This window comes from Chroicocephalus ridibundus, chromosome 2 (genome assembly GCF_963924245.1).
Source record: "Chroicocephalus ridibundus chromosome 2, bChrRid1.1, whole genome shotgun sequence".
NCBI classification, from domain to species: domain Eukaryota; kingdom Metazoa; phylum Chordata; class Aves; order Charadriiformes; family Laridae; genus Chroicocephalus; species Chroicocephalus ridibundus.
The window spans coordinates 5,543,831-5,563,655 of NC_086285.1; positions in this window are offsets into that span (position 1 = coordinate 5,543,831).

Sequence of the window (19,825 nt, forward strand, 5' to 3'; positions counted from 1 at the left end):
GAAAGACGGAGGGGAGAAGCCACTCAGGAGCTTGCACCTCTCTTAAAAAGAGAAGAGAAAAGCAAAGGGAACTTGGTACCAGCCATGAACTGCCAAGAGGCAGAGGCCTGAAGAAAGAGATGGCATCTCCTGCGATGGCAGCGAGCGGCACACCGTGCAGGCGTCCTGGACGGATGCAGAGCTAACATTTTTCCACAGCTCCTTCCCTCCCTCCTTGGTTCTTTCATCCACCCACGACCTGCTTCATCACCAGGGCTGGGAAAGAGCTTCGCACAGAGATGTGCTCTCGCCCCGTCTGCTGGCAGGACCCACGCTGCTGAACGACGCAACCAGCACATCCCGCTGTGCCCCAGAATTCCTCCCCAGGGAGCTCCGCTTGGGCTGCTGTTCCTTTGGAGATGTCCGTGAGCCACCTCAGCACCAGTAGATCGGTCCTGCCTGGATCTGCGGGTGACCCAGACCAGGAAAACATCCTTGGTGTGTTACAGCTCCAGGCGGTGTGCGGGTGCCGACCCGCCTCGGGAGCAGGTTGTGTCACCCCCGTGCGTTACCCACCCTGTCTGGGAGAAGGAGAGGACATAGCCCTGCTGGGATGTTTCCAGGATCATCTTCTGACTCTGCCACTGGCTGCTCTCCATGTCCCACAGGCTTTCCCAGGCTCCCGTGACTGTGAATTTCTGAACCACACGCTCATTTGACAAAAATCAAGTGGATGCTGCCATTTTGGGTTGATGCACTAAGAGAACAGCTTCATCCTTAAAAACCTGCATCCTGAGTTCAGGTTGTATCAGAGGGCACAACCCAAGCAGTCAGGGCAAAAGCATCCCAATTTCCAGCTGCGCTGCCAACTTTTTACGTGCACTTTTATATGCCCATCACTCAAATTCTTCACCTCGTTTTCCCCAGTATAATGGGGGGTAAGGATGCTACCTCCCCTGAAGCTCTGCAGAAACAGGGTCTGTGCTGTGTAAAAACATACACTACATGGGGCAGTGCAAGCAGAAATGCTTCTCTGTCCTCCATAGACACTGAGGGTTCACTTGGAGAAGGCAAAATCATGAAGCAGCAAGTACGGAAGAGAGAGAAATGTAATATAACAGGGTTTTTTTAAGACAAGTATTTGACTTCTAGAAGGCGTCAGAGGATGTTTAATGACAGACTGAACAGATCCTCTGTCCCATGCTGATCAAAAGACCTGAAAAAGCTCTAATCAAATGCTCATGAGCGCTTTTTTTCCTACTGTAAAAAATGGAATTTAATTAAAAATGGAGAGACAGAGACTCAGCTGACTCAGTGGGACTTTGGCCCCTGCCTCGCAGAGCACTTAAGGACATCTTTTATATCCCAGCCGATGGCTGTGGAGTATCAGCTACTGGCTGGCTCCAGGGTGGGTTCCCCACCATGTTTGAGGGCTGTGCTGTTGGGGGATGGATTTGGGGGGGATGGATTGGGGCCAAGCATCTTGCTAATTCAGGGCTTTTCTGAGAATCACAGAGAAGGTGCTGGTGTCATTGTTTCTCCTTGGAGCCTGTCCCTGCGCACACGTGAGCAGACACATTACAACAGTCTGGAAGAGCAAAGCATTTTGCAATGCCTTTCCAGACAGTAAATTCAGGACAAATTTATTTGGTTTTGAATATTTTGGCACTTGCAAGTGCAAAATTCCCTCTGCTTTCCACTTAGAACAATATCAGTATCAAACTGCCCGTGGACTGAGATCTCCAGTCTTTGGGTGAATTAAGTCTATACGAGAGCAAATTTGCAATTTGCCCAGGCCAGCGCTGAGCCCAGCACATCTTAACAGGGGCTGGTGGTAGAAGGTCCTGTGTTCATTCTGCTGCTGGAATGCCTCTTCACGGACCTTTAATGGCTTGTGCCTGTCAGAGGGGACCTACAGCTGCCGAGGAGGAGGTAAATGGAATTAATAACTTGGACTCAGCCTCATGAGCAAAGGACCATCAGCGTGGTCGTGCAGAAGAAGACCACTGGGAGCCTACAGCAGGACAGACAACCTGTGGGACAGATGGCAAAAGCTGCAAACAGCCTGCAGAGATTTCTCCCCAGGGTGGTGGTACTGGAGCTGGGAAGGATGCTTTAATCTACTCCCTTGTCCTGGGGTGATTTCCAGCCAGCTCTTGTCTGTGGCCAGAAGATGTATATAAATCCCAGCGGAAGGCACTAGAATAGCAGATAGCCAGTGGCTCTGGGACCCAGGGTGAGATACCAGCCTGCGTTTAAGGGGTCTAACTAGCAAATCAGACTGCCTCTCCCACGCTTTCTGCCTGCCCAGCCAGACAGTGTTCCCCTCATGACCTGTGCTGCTGCTGAGCCCAATGCTCAGACCCAAAGCCTGTCACCACTGCCTGTTCTTTGAGGGACACTGGAACGACCTGCCTGACAAGGAATGTCATAATTAACGCTGCCTGTATGCTGCTGAAATGTTAACGCTTCTATTAACACACTTTATTGACTTGCTTTTAACACCACAGGTGGCTTTTCAAGAGCTCAGGCTTGATTTAAATCACATCCACTGCTTATTGCTTTAATTATGGAAATGGCCAGAGCAAGGGAGCACATTTCTGGAGCCAGAGTCTCACGAAAAAGGAAAGCAAAGCTGAATGGTTACATTTTCTGAGCAGGTATACGGAGATCAGGAACAGGAATGGGTGTGGATGCCTCTCCACGACCTGGCTCGGACCTTCCCCAAAGATTTACCGTGGGCACAAAGGGAATCCACAACTCAGTGTTTTCTAGCGGTGTTAAATTGTGTCTGCGGTGGAGCTGGGGTGAGATATACAGGGAGTCTCACCTCATCCTTCAGCTCAGAGCTGAGGGCTGTGACCCAGCTCTGGCCCCACTATTGCTGAGGAAACCTGGATCCCATCAGGTTGGAAAGCTGCCGAGGCGCAGGACCACAGCTCCAGCCTCCGGACACGAGCGGGAGCCTCCTCCGGGTCCATCTGCAGGGAGATAACCATTCCCAAGGCTTCACTGCTCTGCTCCCCACTGGAAAACCCTGGCCAGGAGGAAACAAGTCCTCTGCCATGTCAACCCTCCCTCGTGCTACCTCTCATCTAAATTTAGTGTTGGATGCTGCCGGGAAGGCAGGGGAGCAGAGCAGGCGGGAGTTCATCCTCCCTCTGCCAAAGGGCAAGGGAAAGGGGCACATCTTCACTCTACACCTCAAAAGTGGCTGTGATGAAGGAAGCTGGAGAGATGCTTCCTCGCCTTTTCAGGCCCAGCATTCAGCCTTCCTGCAGGGTCCATCACACAGCCTCCGACATCGCTCTTTCTGCGTATCTCCCCACTCCAGAGGCGTTTCACAGCTTCTCCCAAGCCATCCCCAAGCACATTCCCCTCCATTCCCCCTCTGCTGCGCTCTTCCACCAGCTTCTCCCCTGTTTCTATCTGCATACCATTCATCGCACTCAGCCCTTGTGCTGTCATGCAAAACCGTGAGGAATGAAGCGGGTGATAACGCAGCCGGAGCCAAAGCATGGAGGCTGCAAACCCCCTGCTTATGTTTCGGAGCCATAAATTACACCCTTCAGCAATGGGTTAATCGGGTCATTAAAAAGTGAAAACACTGCAAAAATGTTCAAAAAAGCCGCACCCCTTTGTCTCCCCGCCTCTCTCACCGCAGGGGACCTAAATCACATCCACCTCACCGGTGTGCTGGGATGCCGTCAGTTATGCCGGGTATTTTTGGCATTGCCTTGGCTGTGGCTGTAAATTGTTATTACTCTGGCTGAGGCGACACCCTGCCAGAAAAGTTTGTTATGGGATAAACTGAGTGACCCCGGTGCGGGGTCGTCGGGGGGTGTCTTGTGCACGGCTGGGGGCGGGTGGCAGGGGCTGCGTGTGTCATATCGGCTCGAGGTGGGAAATATCTGTGTAGTCTTGGGTCCATTTCCATAGTCGCTGTCAAGCTAAGGGGCTGCCAGGCTCAGGGAAGCACCGTCCTCTGAGTGGAGACGCGGGAGGAAGAGGCGATGAGCAGGTCCTCGGAGTTAACACAGGTAAGGACCAGAAAAGGGTGGTCCATGGGTACAGCCTGGTACTTTCCAGTAAGTTAGAGCTTATAAATCATTTTGACAAAATAATTAAAGCATGTATGTGCTATGATTTATAATAGTGCCTCTCGCCTGTTAACACCCTAGACCATAGTGCCTCTGGATACAGTGATGGATAAAACCGAGGGAAAACCAGCCTGAGATACAGCTGAAAAGACTATTCTTGCCCTTGCACCATGAAGCCCCGAATCCAGAACGACTCCAGATCAAAGGTGCTACTCTGAATCAACGCTGCTGTGGGTTGGGTGACTCTATTACAAGGGCTACCAAGATGACTAGGGGACTGGAACACCTCTCATGAAGAAACACTGGGGGATTTGGTTCTTTTTAGTCTGGAAAAAAGACGACTGAGGGGGATCTTATCAACACGTATAAATACTGAAAGGGTGTCAGGAGGATGGGGTCATGCTCTTTTCAGTGGTGCCCGGCGACAGGACAAGAGGTAATGGGCACAAACTTGAACATTGGAAGTTCCATCTCAACATGAGGAGGAACTTCTTTACTTTGAGGGTGGCAGAGCCCTGGCACAGGCTGCCCAGAGAGGTGGTGGAGTCTCCATCTCTGGAGACATTCCAAACCCGCCTGGACACGTTCCTGTGCCACCTGCTCTGGGTGACCCTGCTCTGGCAGGGGGTTGGACTGGGTGATCTCCAGAGGTCCCTTCCAACCCCTGCCATTCTGTGATTCTGTGTGATTCATTACAGCTGAAGTCTCCTGAGATCAGAGTCTCCATCACGAGTCAAAAAGTGGGGCTTGGTTGTCTGACTGCATCGTCCCGTGCTACTTGAGCTGGAATCGTGAGGAAGACAGAATAAAACTTGAAGGCGTGAATAGCCACCTTCTTAAAACCATACAGTATTAAACTAGAGAAATCCTGTTGTGGAAGCAATTAGAGAAATGCACATATGGACTGAGAGCTTAGCCTCACCTACAGCTTTCAGTGATGGGCAGGCATCGTTATTAAAGTTCATCAGACCACACCCCATGCTGTGGAGGCCAGCTGAACACATCAGAAAGAGGTTTACTATTTGGCTTTGCACGACAGAGTCATAAAAGGGAGGAATAAAGTAACTTGGCGTCAGACTAGTCCTGTGGGTGGAAGACAGCATAGGTCCTGGGGTTCAACAAGGAGGTGACCTGGAGAGTTTGGACAGAAGGGAATGGCCCCTTGTTAATGGGCAGTGATGAACCACGTAGGTCTTCATGAAGCTTTATTTTTGTTGTGGCCTTTCTGAGGCCTGGTCCAAAGATTAATAATCCAAAAGTATTTTGGGAGACTGTTTTACTGGGGGAGAAAGGGGTGTACAGGATTCAGACATGCTTTCAGATCTTCTCTTAGAGAAAAAGATGCAATTTCTCAACAGCTTCATCTAGACCATCCTCTGAGGACACACCATGTGTACCTTGAGATCCTGGGCCTCTGAACAGCCAAGGCAGGGATGGGAGGGATGCATTGGTGGTCCCACTTGGGCTGTTCCCTCTAATTTATATTGCAAGGAAGGCACAAGGGAGCAGGAGCCGAGGGGAACGGGGCCTCAGCCCACTGTGAACTCAGGACACGGCCAGGAGATGACCGCCACATGCCAAATCAGCAATGCAGGCAGAACAGCTCAATAAATGAGCAACTGTTTTAGGAGGAAAATGAGACAATTTGGCTCTAAATTATTTGACTGACCCAAGCAACAGCAGAAAGACTAGGTTGGGATCTTGCTTTTAAAATTTTCCCCTTTTTTTGGTCTAGGCTCGATCAGTTCTGTAATATATACATTCATTTCCCTCTCCTCTTCCAAATCATCTGCCAGTGAGTGACATTTCAGTGGAGTGGCATCCTACTGGTATATAAATGAAGCTTTTATACATTCTTGGAAGAGGTAGTCGTCTTCTGAGATTCTTGGAATTCAAGTCAAAGATGAAAAAAATTATTTTTTTTTAACCTGCAAAACTTTTTTTTTTTTCCCTAACAGATGCTCTATGCAAATGTTGAAATAAGTATATTAATATCAAGCTCAGCCATCTGTTTAAATAATTTCTCAGGGGAAAAAAAAATTGCAGTAAGAGTAACACGAAAAGATAAAGGTGGGTAGCAGGTTTCAACAGGGTATATCCCGGCAGATCACATGGACTAATGAATGAGGCAGTTCCTGCATGGAGCAGCCCCACGTTCAGTAGAACTGGTGGTTTTCCAGCAACAGCCCCAAGCGCTGCCCTTTGCATCGCTATCGCTGCAAGATCACCCTCTATCATATTAGTTTTAATTCCTGCAAGGCCAGGATGCTACTCATTTTTCCAGAGGGCCTGATTCAGCATCCAAAGACAGCTCAGCTCTCCATCCCGGGCTCCCTTTGGAGCTGATGGAGAGAGGCAGGCACTTTTAGGATGTGAATCATCTGCTGTGCTTCGGGATGAGCTGAATCATGCCCTCGGCTCCCGGAGCAGGCATGCGGGAAGGCTACGGGGCAAGGGAGGAGCCACCCAAATATCCTAACCTCGCTGCTAGATGGGAGGGAAGAGGTCAGAGCTGGGTGGGCATCATGATGCACCCTGGATGCTGTGCAAATGTTGTGGAGGTCAAACCTTCTCCAAGAGCGAGGCTGCAGGGTATTCTGCCTTCCTTTCTTTTGGGGCTGTGCATTCCCATAGGGATACTCCCTCCTCAAGTGGGCCATGGCAGTGATTCATCCATGACCTGCGTATTTGCTCCCCAAACCTGTTGGGTCCCCCCCACCCGCCCCCCCATAGGTGCTGAGCAATGCTGGGGAGCGCAGGGCGAGCGAACCTGCCCGGCGGGAGGGTGCTACGGTGCTGCCCATGCAATCAGTGCGAAACAAACCTCCAGCAAGGAGAAGGCTCATTAAAAATAATCAGCAGCCCTTTCAAGCTCCAGGAAGCGGTGCTGCTGAATGGAGCTGCTCTGAATGCGCACAGATGAGGGGAGCAGCTGTGCGGAGTCGGCGAGTCCTGCAAGCGCGCCGGGGATGCACATCCCCCGGGATGGCGCCTGCACCCCACAGGGGACCTGCTTCCCATCCCTGCCTCCCCCATCGGCTCTGCCTGGACCTCCACCTGCCTCTCTGTAAGGCAGGTGAATAGAATCATAGAATGGTTCAGGTTGGAAGGGACCTCAAAGATCATCTAGGTCCAACCCCCTGCCATGGGCAGGGACACCTCCCAGTAGACCAGGTTGCTCAAAGCCCCATCCAGCCTGGCCTTGAACACCTCCAGGGATGGGGCAGCCACAACTTCCCTGGGCAACCTGTTCCAGTGTCTCACCACCCTCAGAGTAAAGAATTTCTTCCTGATATCTAATCTGATGTCTCCCAATGGGAAGAGGTGCAGGAGAGGTGGCCATTAACGTGGCTTTCCATGCCCTGAGCACTGCTTTCCTGTTCCCAGTGTGCCTCCCTCCGTGTCCCAGGCACTTGTCTGAACTCTTCCTTGATGGCGATGAAGTGAGGATGGGGACACATATATCAGCCAAGGCAAGACAGGGAATTGAATAGACTTCTATAAATTCTCTCTCTTCAACCACATATGAAAGGAACAGACAAACAAGGGTATTTCCCCCTTCCCTTCAAAGATTCTCTCTTACAGAAGATTTTGGGGGCTCGGTGGTGACCATCAACAGCACTTCAGGTGCAGGGTCTCACCCAGCCTGAGAGACTGGTCCTCAGCCATGAGAGGGGACGGTGGGATGCACCCCTCACCCGTGGTGCCCCAGCAGAGAGACGTCCATGCTCTGCCCATCACTCCCACTTCATTGCATCAACCCAGCCTGGACCTAATCAGCTTATTCCGGTTCTTACTTGGGTTTTTATGACTGCCAAAAATAAAAGCTCACTCACAAGGCGTGCGAGCGTCAGTGGCTTAGGACATGGGTGGTGGAGACAAGTCCCAGTGCAAAGCCAGCCTCAGTTGCCAGGTCGCTGCCAGGAGTTTCATGGATGGCTTAGTCCAGAGGAGAAATTTTCTGCATGTTTCTGGGCAGATACGACGAGGCATTCAGGGGGCTAATGAGGCATTGAGGAACTCCGCTGGGCTTGGCTCCTGGGCTGTTTTTCTAGCTTATTTTTGCCTTGGCTCATAGTTCCCAAAACATCCATCTCCCCTCAAAGCCCAGGCGGGTCTGCAGGGGAATGATGCCCTTGGCTCACTTTGGGGAGGGCGTTGTTTTCCCAGGTAGAGGGGAGTCTGCATCCTACATCTGTACTCGACAATGAAATGGATCAGGGACGGCCTTCCACACCGCACAGCTCACATCCTCACCTCCCTGCTGTCCCAAACAGGGCTGCAGTGTCCTGCCTGCGTGTTGGGGATGACTCTGGGTACTGTCTGTGGGAGAATTAATTGGTCTGGGACAACGCACATGCCATGGATCACACTGTGGATGGTCACAGGAGCCTGTGCTCTGGCACTGGTCTTGTTTAGGTTAACGGTCCAGACATAGTTGATGTGCTTTTAAGACAGAGACAAAAGCCCTTAAAAAATCAATACAAAAAGGCCCTCTCAGGACTCTCCTGCGTATTATCATTTAAACTTAAGCCCTTGCGTTAGGCCAGCGCAGTGTGCTACAGCATCATCTTCAGGAAAATTAAGCCACAGCTGTTGACCAGTCCCTGCTCCACACTTCCCAGGGCTGAGGGGCAGAGCAGAGGGAGCCACGGACCTTGTCAAAGCCAGAAGTGGATTTGCACTCGCTCAGTCCAACTTCTAAGTGGCCACCATGCAAGAACTTCCATCTGGAGCTCATGGCTTGTTTGAAGTACAACAACCTCTTTTAGAAGGATAAACTACCTTGATCAAAAGACGAGAAAAGCTGTCTAATTTTTAGCTTCTTTCCTCATAAATGCACAGAGAGCTTAAATCTGCAAGGAGCCAATGACCCATGTCGGGCAAGACACATTTGAAGCTGAATGTGAAGGTAGATTAACACAGTATTTTAATTTTACAGGGGTGGGGAAACTGGGTCTTTTAGTTAACTGTCTTTAATCTACATAAGTTCTCCCTTTGGAAAGCTGGAACATCTGCTTTATTTTTTGGACCACTCACCCCATGGCACCAACCTCAGAAAAGTGATTCCAGTGGTGTCAGGTACGAGTAAATGACCTTTAGTTCTGGGAAACAGCGTTAGTGGGACCTCACATCGTGTCCAGAGCAGTATGTCAGGAGAAATGAGGCTTGCAGCTGAGGAATTCAGCTGACAGGGCAGCCACAGCGCCATTTCACCCCATGCTGTTGGGAAAAATGGGCCAGTGATGTTATTTATGCATCAACCCATTGCTGTAGATGCCTTGCAGGTAGAAAGGAGATAGGGTGCCTGCCACAGCCACCCCAGAGTATCTCTCTGTGAATGGCCGCCCAGCGCTGGATCCAGAATGATGGTCCATATGTCCCATCAGTGTCTTATGGTTGTCTCTGAACCCAACCTCTAAAGCAGAGTCAAAGGTGGGACCTACCCTCAGGTCACCACCCCATGGTGAATCCAACCAAATCAGCAGCAAAGTCCTCCAGACATGGAGTAACCAGGAGTAGAAGCCACTCATAGCCATGAGTGGGAAAATCTTTATCTTCTCCACCCCCTGCCTAGTTTGGCATGTGAATCTATCAGCTTTAATGGCACGGCTTGAGTAAGGCCATTGCATCACCAAGGAGGTCTCAAAGGAGGGAGATCAGAGCAACGCAGCAGTATCAGCCCCACGGGTAGCAGCACCCCGTGTGATGCTGTGAGGGTGGGGTTTTCAGAAGAGCCGGAGCACCTTCCCAGCTAACATTCAGGAGAGCCAATTTGCCAAAGGAAAGCTTGGCCAAAGCTTTGGGGCCCAGAGGAGACATGCTACCAGCCACACCCCATGTCTTCTGCTCTCTCTGTCTCAGGAAATTGCCATTAATTACCAAAATATCAAGGCACAGTCCTACCCGCATCTGGGTGATGGTCACCTCGGGGAGCCCAGGTAAGACCTCACCCTCCAGAGGGAGGTGCCTCTTCCTCGCTCTCCAAGTGAGAAAGAGCAGGGAGAAATGATGTCCCGGGGACACCAGTGATGTGCCTCCAGCTGGGGGGAGTGGGACCAGCCCCTGCGATCCCCCCCCAGCCACATGTACCGTCTTCCCACGTTGCATCTGCCCTGCAGAAAGCCCCGTCCCATCTCCTTTGCTTTTAGCTGCAGAATGTAGCTCAGTCCTCTAGTGTGAGAGCGGGGCTGAGAAACACCAGAGATGAGAGAGAGAAGCAGTGGGGAGCAGCTCTTATTTACTGCAAATACAGGGAACAGGGAAAGATGAAGCTTTCCTGCCCAAGTAATGTTATTTTTATTTATTTTTTTTGAGATACAAGATGGACGATTAAAGAATTTCCCGCCCTGTTTGCAAAGGAGATGAGCATTTATGTCTCACCCTTTGGGGAAATCTCAATGCAGGCGATCGCAGTTGCCATTCAAAACCATCCCTGGGGTCTCCCGTGCACCAAAAGCTCTTTCCCTCATCCCAAACTTTTTCTCATTTACCCCAGCACGGACGAGAGTGATTGCTCATGAGGTAACAGCATAACCCCAGAGGCTCAGCCTCTGTCTGCAAATGCATGTAAGAAATTTCCCCTGCGCATTGCGGCTAAACCGAATCACCCTGAGCTGAGACAGAACCGGCTTTCGCCAAATATTAAGCGAGTGAAGATTATTCTTTTTTTTTTCTTCATTTGGGGCTTTCTTGATTTCTGGTCAAGGAGGTCTGTTCCTCTTCCATCAAGGTGGGGAAGGAGGTGCTTAAAATCAGTGCAAAAAAGGCTCCTTCCAGGTGAGAATTCCTGGGAAGGAGGATTATTTCGGTGCCAAAGCTGCCACTTGGGCTGTCACACTCATCCCTGCTCCTCCCGGAGCTGCCTGCCGCGGATCACAGCCCCAGGTCCCGACCGTGAAGCTGCTGGTGTTGCTTGATGGGTCACCAGAGCCTTTGCCTCATCGCTCCTATGAGTCATCTTGACTCCTGTTTTATAGAGCAAAGGCAGGGACTGCCGGGCTGGAAGCAGGAGAGCGCACACAGCAGTAACAGGACCAAACAACTCCTCTATCATTAACAGCAGGTGATAGATTTTCGCTTGCTGCGTGGTTTCCCTCTCCCCACCACCCCTCTGCCAGTGTGCCTCCGGTGCCCTTTGCTTTGCTTTTTAACAGCAAAATGTTTGCTTTTTGCCGTGTTTTTTTAAAAGCAAAATAAGAAAAAGCACATTTTTTACAGCATCCTCACATGCAAGAATAGCAAAGGGAGCCTTGAACAGAAGCCGCGTTATGTTTGGTTCCTCCTGCCAGGCGTGACGTTGTCACTCCTTTCCAAGTCCTGGCGTGTTTCAGGGAGCATCCATCCTTCCCACCAGCGCTCAGGATGGGCCGGGGCCAGAAACGGCGCAGGGTCCTGAGCAAACCCTGCGGGCAGCCGGCCACGGCGTGAATCACAGGCACCGCTCGCTTTTGCAGGTTCAGGCTTCTGGTGGGATTGAAGCTATTTTTGTCCCCTCTTGGCTTATCCAAGAGAAGTGGGTTGTCCGACAGCCTCTGGTTTAGCCTCTTAAGGATAAATCCCTTTGTCCCAGGCTTCCAAAGCCTTTAGAGATGAAAACGGGTGGTTTTATTATCCCACTAAAGGCTAAATAAAACAAGGTACGTTTAATTTCAGCCCCTCACAAGGCGGTGCCCATGGAGACCAGAAGCAGCATAAGACATTTAGTACCTTGGGTCCCGTGGGGTGTGACAAGCTGTCCGGGTCTGACTATGGACACCTACTATTGAGTGACTGGGTGCTCAGTGGACGAAACATGGCACTTCTGGAGTTGTGATTCATCTGGCCTGTTTGGGACACCTACCTCTTGGCATTCACTAGATCTCCTTGGCCTGCAAAGGGAGATGACATGGTGAAATCCAATGCCGGTGCCCCACCAGGGAGAAGCCAATGGAGGTGACAAGGAGACACCCAGACACCAGCTGGGGAGCTGGTTCCCATCCCCACGCAGAAGAGCAAACCAACCCAGCGACAGCACCTACGCAGAGCCCGGTGCAAGGAGAAAGGAGGCCCAGGCAGCAGAATATCCCGGCAGAGCTCTGGACCTTTGAGCACACGAAGCGTTAGGATATTCCCCAGCATTTGAGTGCATAAATATTAAATAAGCTGCAGCCGGGAGGAGAGAGATGTCTGCGCTGTTGGCACCCCGGGGGCAGGGAGCAGGAGCTGGGCCGTTGCGTACATCCCGGTACAGCTTTGTGTCGGGCACAAAACGATCTGCGGGCTTGGAGCGCAGCACCAAGCATCCCTCGGGGGGGTTCTGCTGTCATACGGCAGCTCCTCGACAGAGGCTGACCCTGAGGTTCCCTGCTTGCTGCCCAGACCGAGACACTTAGCAAATCCCATGTAGCTAATTACACTCCAGTTCAATGCCTCCTTGCCTCTGGTACCGTTTCTTATGTTAATTAGCAGTACCCAGCGGGGGAGCACGCATCCCACCATGTCTTGCTTTCCCCTTGCCACAAGTGAGAGATGAAGACCGCTGATGGGAGCTCTCCTCCACATCCCTTGGAGATGGGAGAGGGGGGGACACTCCACCACACAGCCGGATTCACTGCGGTCATTTTTCTGTGGCACCAGAAGCAACCGGGTTGGTGGGGTAGAAAATGTCCTTTGTCAGAACCTTGCACACAGCAGGAAAACTCACAAGATGGGTTACGGTGTGGGCGGCCGGTTGCAGAAGGAACAGACATCCCTTCTCCTTGGGCCACATCTTCTGGCCATGTTCCCTGTGGCATTACCATGCCGCCGTGTTTCCCGTGGGCTGAGCGGCTTGGAGCACCTTTAAGGATCTGTCTGTGACTAATTTAGTCTAGATCAATCTTCTCCTGGTCCTGTGAGGGCCAGCTCAGCTGGCAGCATCTGAAGCCCCTTGATGGCACGTGAAATCTAAGCAGGCACAGGCCGGGGACAAGCAGCCACTGAGTTTGCTGCAAAACTATTACTTCTTGGCTTGGGAGGAAGAGACTGGGGGCAGGTGATCTCCAGCTGGCACAATCCCAGCGGTTCCTTGGCTCTGAGCACACAGACAGTGGCATGGGGCAATGGGGAGGGCTTGCATACAACTGCAACCGTGAAATAGAGGTGTCTGAAGCCCTGATAGGCTGAAGAGCCAGCGAAGGGATTGCAGGTCTCAGCTGCTGCAAGCTCACCTGCAGAGGCGTCTCCAGGGTGGTCAAAAGGAGTTGGACATACCTCATGGGGCACCTGCAGCCAGCACACCTCTTCTTTCAGCCCGGAGACGGTCAAAGACTAGGGCTCAGGTCACTTGGCTGGTGGTCCCTCAGGCTGGGTCTTTAGTTCCAGAGGAGAGGATGCTGGGAGAAGGGTGTGGCAGAGGTTCCTAACCCCATAAAGGTTCCTGGGGGAGGCAGAGGGGACCCGCAGAGTGGCAGACCTGGGCACAGTGTTGCAATGAAAGCTGGAGAGCAAGGAGCATTGGTCTGGACCTGTCGTCTCCTCGGCAGCAGGAGGAGAGCATCCCCAACTCACGACCACTGGTTCTCCAGAAACACATCCCCTTGGTGAGCACCTGCAGCAAAGGGGAGGCAGGGTCTTTCCCTCCAGACCTACCCTCCTGTGGGGGTCTGCAGGCACCTGACCATTTACACAGGCTAAAATCCAAACAAACAGCTGCCAGGGTCCTGCACGGTGAAAAATCCCCAAATTCCAGCCCGCAGCCAGTTAAAACCCACTAATATCCACAGGCACCCGGAGCGTGGGGAGGCCCTGGGACACCCACCGACCGGCCAAGGTGCCGGGGTCCTGTCATGGCTCCCTAGCCATCGGCCTCAGAAAGCTGCAGTTGTTGCCTCTCTCCACCCCACCCCGACAATTTTTTTTTTCTTTTCGCCTCGGATTAAACAAACCCTGCGGTGTTTCCAGCGTGAGTAATTCCATAATGACAGCAATATCCCCTGCCTCCCGTGCAGCCCAGGAAGGTGCCAAGTGCCATTAACGTGCTGGTACACATTGCTATTGCATAATCAGCTGGATCTTCCCGGGGGAAAATGAGCTGAATTAGACGGTCTCCTTCGCTGGAATAGCTGGGACCAATGGGGATTTCCACGAGAGAGATTGTTGTAACGGGAAAATCCACATGACGCCGTCAGGAACAGCCTTGAAAAACTGCTGTTGTCTGACAAAAGCCAAAAAGGAATCTGTAGCTCTATCTAACACACATTTACATGGCTGTGAAAGTGAAGGGCCTCTTTTCTCCAGTCCTCCCATGCTTCACATGCTGTTACTCTCACACGCTGCGTGGTTCTGTTCATTCCTTCACTCCAGGGCTGAACCTACGGCAAAGGATGCAGTAGGGTTCATCCAACATCCCTTGAACTGAGTTGAGTTGAGATGCGCCGCGTGTACCTGTTCCTCACCCCGGGCTGCTAAAGGAAAGCCTGGACAGCCCGGGGACCACACCTGGAGAGGCTGAGCATGGCCCCCAGGCTCCCGGTGAGATCTCGGCAGGATGCTTTGCCCCTCGGATACCCCATCTCTGCACGGAGGGGTGGTGCTGTGACGTGGGGTGTGACGTGTGGCTGTCACGTACCAAAGAAAAGGGCTGGCCTAGTCTCTGCCCCATTACCCCGGAGCGATTTTGGATGAGTAACTAGGTAAAGAACTGAATTAATTATTCTGTTTTGGCAAGGAAGATGCTACGGGAAAGTCTCGATACTGATGCATTGCCACGGAAATATGCGGCAGGAGGGAGGAAATCTCACCCGCGATGCCTCTAACGTAATTCCCTTCCTTGTGACCGAAATTGGAAGCCAATGATTGGAAATGCGTCCGAGAAAAGCTTTAACTTCCAGCCCTTAAGTGTTGAAAACTGACACACCTGATGATGGATAGCAAAGCATCTCTTTAATTTCATTACGGTTGCCAGCAATAACAGCTTCTGTTAGCTCTGATTCCTGGGCTGAACGAGGGGCAGGTGGTTCCCCGTCCCCTCCTGGGTCTCGCGGCTCTGGGTACAGCCCTACGCCAATGTTCCCGCATTCTGCTGCCGTCCCTCTTTGCTCATCTCCTAAATCTCCCTGACTTGGAAGAACTAACGTTCATACACGGGACGTATGAATGTTCCAGGCAGCTCTGTTTATTATTAATAAGTTTCTATACGTGTGTGGAAGTCCCTGCAGCTCCCTGCGAAATGAACCTCCAGATGCAGATTTTGCATTGCCTCCCTTGGCCGGCTTCCCCTCTCTGCAGAGCACAACGCAATCGGGTTTCTAGCAGCACGTAGAGGCTAACGAGCAAAGAGGGACCAGATCAGCCTTCGGGATCCTTCTTTGCTTGTGACCAAAGGTCTTTTCTACGTGATGGCCAATCAGTTAACTGGAAGCGTTTCATAGATTATTTCCTGCCCACGGTGGCTATTGTTTTATAGCCCAAAGAACGGTGTTTGCTCGCATCAGGTTGGTTTGGGAGATGGATGCTGGTTAGGACGTCATCCAAGCGAATCCAACACTCGCGTTTAATAAGATCATTCAGTGTTTGTCAAACGCTTGTTGGAGAACTTTGGAATGGTTTTTAAGTATGATTATCCCCATCTGACAGAGAGGAGACAGGGAAAGGCAGACGGCGAGTGGAACAAGCGCAGAGCTGGGACTAGTGCAGAAATCACGACTCCCAGCACGGGGCCTTTCCCTGTGACTCATGTGGAAAACAGGAAGACAAGAAGGTTTTTAGGGGAACCTTTTTTTCTGAGGAAACAACAGCCTTTCCAGGGTACCACCAAGACTTTTATTTTTTATTGTTTTTTTTATTATTTTTCAGCTCAGTCAGGCTGGATGAATTGTCCTCCAGTGTAAGCACCAGAGCTGCCTCTGATGCCGTGCTTTCAGATAGCTTTGATCTACAGCACAGCAGCTGCCCAGGGCTTTTTGTTGGAGTAACTGAGCGGGGAGCTCTTCGTTTTCTCTCCCATAAAGAAGTTTTCCCCAGGCTTTGGTGTACGCACGTCCAGAGAGACATCACCATGCAGGGGGGGGACACACAAGGTTCCCCCCGTGTTTCCGACATCCCACAGCTCCTGAACTCTGCTCGACTTGCATCGGGGATGTAAAATCCCTGTTGGGTGTGGAAGGACCCTGGGCATGTTTCACACTCTTACCTTTTGCAAGAGGAGGAGACGGTTCATGTGATGGTTGCCTGGACGGTGTCAGGTCGTTCACACACACATTCTGCCCCTTTCTCACAAATGGCCCCTTAAAGGAAATCAGGTTGACCTCCACTTTATTTATCATCACAGCCACTTGCTCTGCCTTGTCAGAGACTGATGACTGTTCCCAATATTTGTGCCCCCCCAGGCCTCAGTCAAGAAATACTATAGGGCCCCACTGCCTTTTTGGAGAGATGCAATCACAGAGCTATAGGCAATCGGACAGATTAATTCCTGATTACAGCACAGAATATATATGGCCTGTGATTTCTCAGATCCCACAATCAGCTGTTTTAGGCAGCCATAAAATAAAATACTGCTCATATAATGACTGAAATCCATCTAAAATACTAGGAGGATTTAGTCCCCTATCCGAGAGAGGACTTCCCGTTCCTCTCACCTTCCTCACAGATCTCTTCTGCACGCCCCTTTGGGTTGAAATCCCTCTCCTTGTACCCAGGGGACCTGCATGCACCATTCAGGATGAAGTCTTCCAAGCTCTCCATACGCGTGGTAAAAAAATACTCCCCTGATTTTTAAATCCCGGGTAACTCAGGTTTTCCTGCCACATTTTTCTGCTGTCTCTTGCTGACTTTGTCACACTTTGTCACACGTGGGCATGCTTAGATGAAGAATTTTTTAGTTGATACAGAATTGCCTGGCAAAAGTCAAGTGTGAAATGCCTTTCATAGAACATCAAGCTGAATTCAGTATTTGAAATCACAGGAGAAGTGCTGTGACAGGGTGTATTTGCTTGGTAAGCCAAATTAAGAAAAGAGACGAGAGTGAACATTTAGGTGGGCTGGTTTATTCTGTCTGACTGATGATGGGACATCCCCTCCAATGCCCAAAATGTCAATGCTAAGGCTACGTCTGCAATCCGCTCTGTGCTACTGGACCCCTTGGTGTCCTGAAGGAGTTAAATGAAGCCCTAAAGTCTCCCTCGGTGCCTTCTCCTGGGGGCTGCCTCTAGGAGGCAGACCTGCTCCCAAAGGATTATCTCCCACATCTCCACCCCCTGCCCCAAGCGGTGCTCCTGACCCAGCAGCTCCATGGGAGCTGTCATAGAATCATAGAATGTGTTGGGTTGGAAGGGACCTTTAAAGGTCATCTAGTCCAACCCCCCTGCAGTGAGCAGGGACATCTTTAACTAGATCAGGTTGCTCAGAGCACCATCAAGCCTGGCCTTGAATGTCTCCAGGCGAGGGGCCTCCACCACCTCTCTGGGCAACATGTTCCAGTGTCTCACCACCCTCATTGTAAATAATGAGCGGCCCACGGTCCTCTCGCAGGAGGCACGGTCTCCCCCAGAACACGGCCACCTGAAGCCCCTCTCCGCGTGCCGGAGCTCTGCCTGCTGCATATCCACACCGCAGCCGTCTGGCAGGGTGGCACGCTGCCCACTCGCAAGCATAGTGCCAGCGTCCCCCAGCCCCCGCTGCCAGCCCAGACATGGGGGTTTATGGCAGGGGTCCCCTCGCCCAGCCACCAGCCCCTCCAGAGGGTCCGCATTCCCTTGCAAGACCCATACAGGTGGCCAAGAGAGGCTTTTCGAGGTCTCTCCATTCCTCCCAGCCCCTCTCTCAGCATGAGGGATGCCCACACGGAGCAGGAAACATATGTGTGGGTTTGCTAGAGAAGCAGCGTGCCGCGTGGCACCTCTTTGGGACATCTCCCTTGCTGGAGACCTTCCCCATCCTTTTATTCCTGTGCATGCTGGAGAGCTAAACCGCTCTGCAAGCACGGGTTATTTTTAGAAGGCTGCGCAGCCAGAGACACGCTTTCACTAGCCAAAGTAAGAGGACACCAAATGGTCCTGACCTTTCTCTCCAAGGCCCCATGTCGGGCTTGTGCATTGAGCAGAGCAGAGGGTGGAAGGAGGGAAGGAAGGAATTTGTGTATATTTGCTTGGCCGACTGCCTTTGCCTGGGGCTTGCATTTATATAAAGAAGGTGAGGACACCACACGGGGACAAAGGCTTGTTGGCCATCACAGGGTTCGGAAGCTCATCTGATAAGGTCACAGGCTTGAAAATGCTTTCAGAAACCTCCCCAACAGGTTTCTTGGAAATGCTTCTCCTCATCTCACCCAGGTGCCAACCTGAACATGCACAGTGACTCTACCTAGAGACTGTGGCTTTTTTCCTGTGTCCCTGTGACACCCCAGTGCTGCCGCAGGAGCACTGATGCTGTTTTGCCTACACCCAAGCCATCGTTTAAAAAAAAACACCACAAAATAGCCAGGGGTTGATCCCTGCTTGCAGGTAGGAGTCCTGAGAGGCAGATAAAAGGAGTCTCACCTTTGCTCTGTCTTGTGCAGAGCCTCAGCTGTCCTCCTCTTTGTTTAAATCAAATCTCATCGCATCGAGGTGCGGTGTTTATTTCCTCACTATTTGGTGTCACCGTTCCTGCAGTCGTACGCTGCTGTGACCAGCTCCGGCTGGAGAACGTCTTGGCTGCTGTTTGCAGGGCGGTGTTTAGCAGACAGCCCAGCTCCCCCACGCCAGCCCAACCTCCCAGTCCCACCGGTGACTGTACGAGGCTGTGTAGATCCACACTTGAGCTATCCAGGTCTGGTCTCTGTTTTTCCAACGGACTTTGGAAACGAATCACTGCCATCCTCTTGCTGTCAGATTCACAGCTGTAAAATGGCACTGTTTCAGTTAAAATGATGCTCCCTGAGTGTGGAGAAGGGTCCTGCGGTGCTCACTGCTATACAAACATAAGAAAGGGAAAATCTGGCTCTAACAAACTTGCAAGATAATTTTAAGACAGGAGAATCATAGAATCACAGAATGATTTGGGTTGGGTTGGAAGGGACCTCAAAGATCACTTAGTTCCAACCCCCTGCCCTGGGCAGGGACACCTCCCACTAGACCAGGTTGCTCAAAGTCCCATCCAGCCTGGCCTTGAACACCTCCAGGGATGGGGCAGCCACAGCTTCTCTGGGCAACCTGTGCCAGTGTCTCACCACCCTCACAGGAAAGAATTTCTTCCTGATATCCAATCTAAATCTGCCCTCTTTTGGCTTAAAACCATGACCCCTCATCCTATCGCTCCACTCCCTGATCCAGAGTCCCTCCCCATCTTTCCTGTAGCCCTTTTAGGGACTGGAAGGGGCTCTAAGGTCTCCCCGGAGCCTTCTCTTCTCCAGGCTGAACAACCGCAGCTCTCTCAGCCTGTACACCAAAGCAGATGACTGGGGTAACAGGATTCCTGCTGTGCCTTTTCCCCCAGCTTTATCACCTCCTCGCCCATCAACCGCAGCAAACACAACGGCGCAGCAAAGGACTCAAGCGCATACCACAATTTGGATAATTAATATCAACAGCTTCCCTATCAGCCCCAGCCCTTGCGCGGATGTGAAAGCCAGGCCAAAGGAGCCTTTAACATGTCCGGAGCTTCTGCAGACAATGGGGAGGCCAGATCCCCGGGAGGGCAGCAGGAGGAGAGGAGGAGTCGCTGCTCCATGACCCGTCAGCTCTCCCGAGCATAAGGACGCCTTTGTTTGCTTCTCCTTCAACCTCCTGTTACCCAGAGGGGGA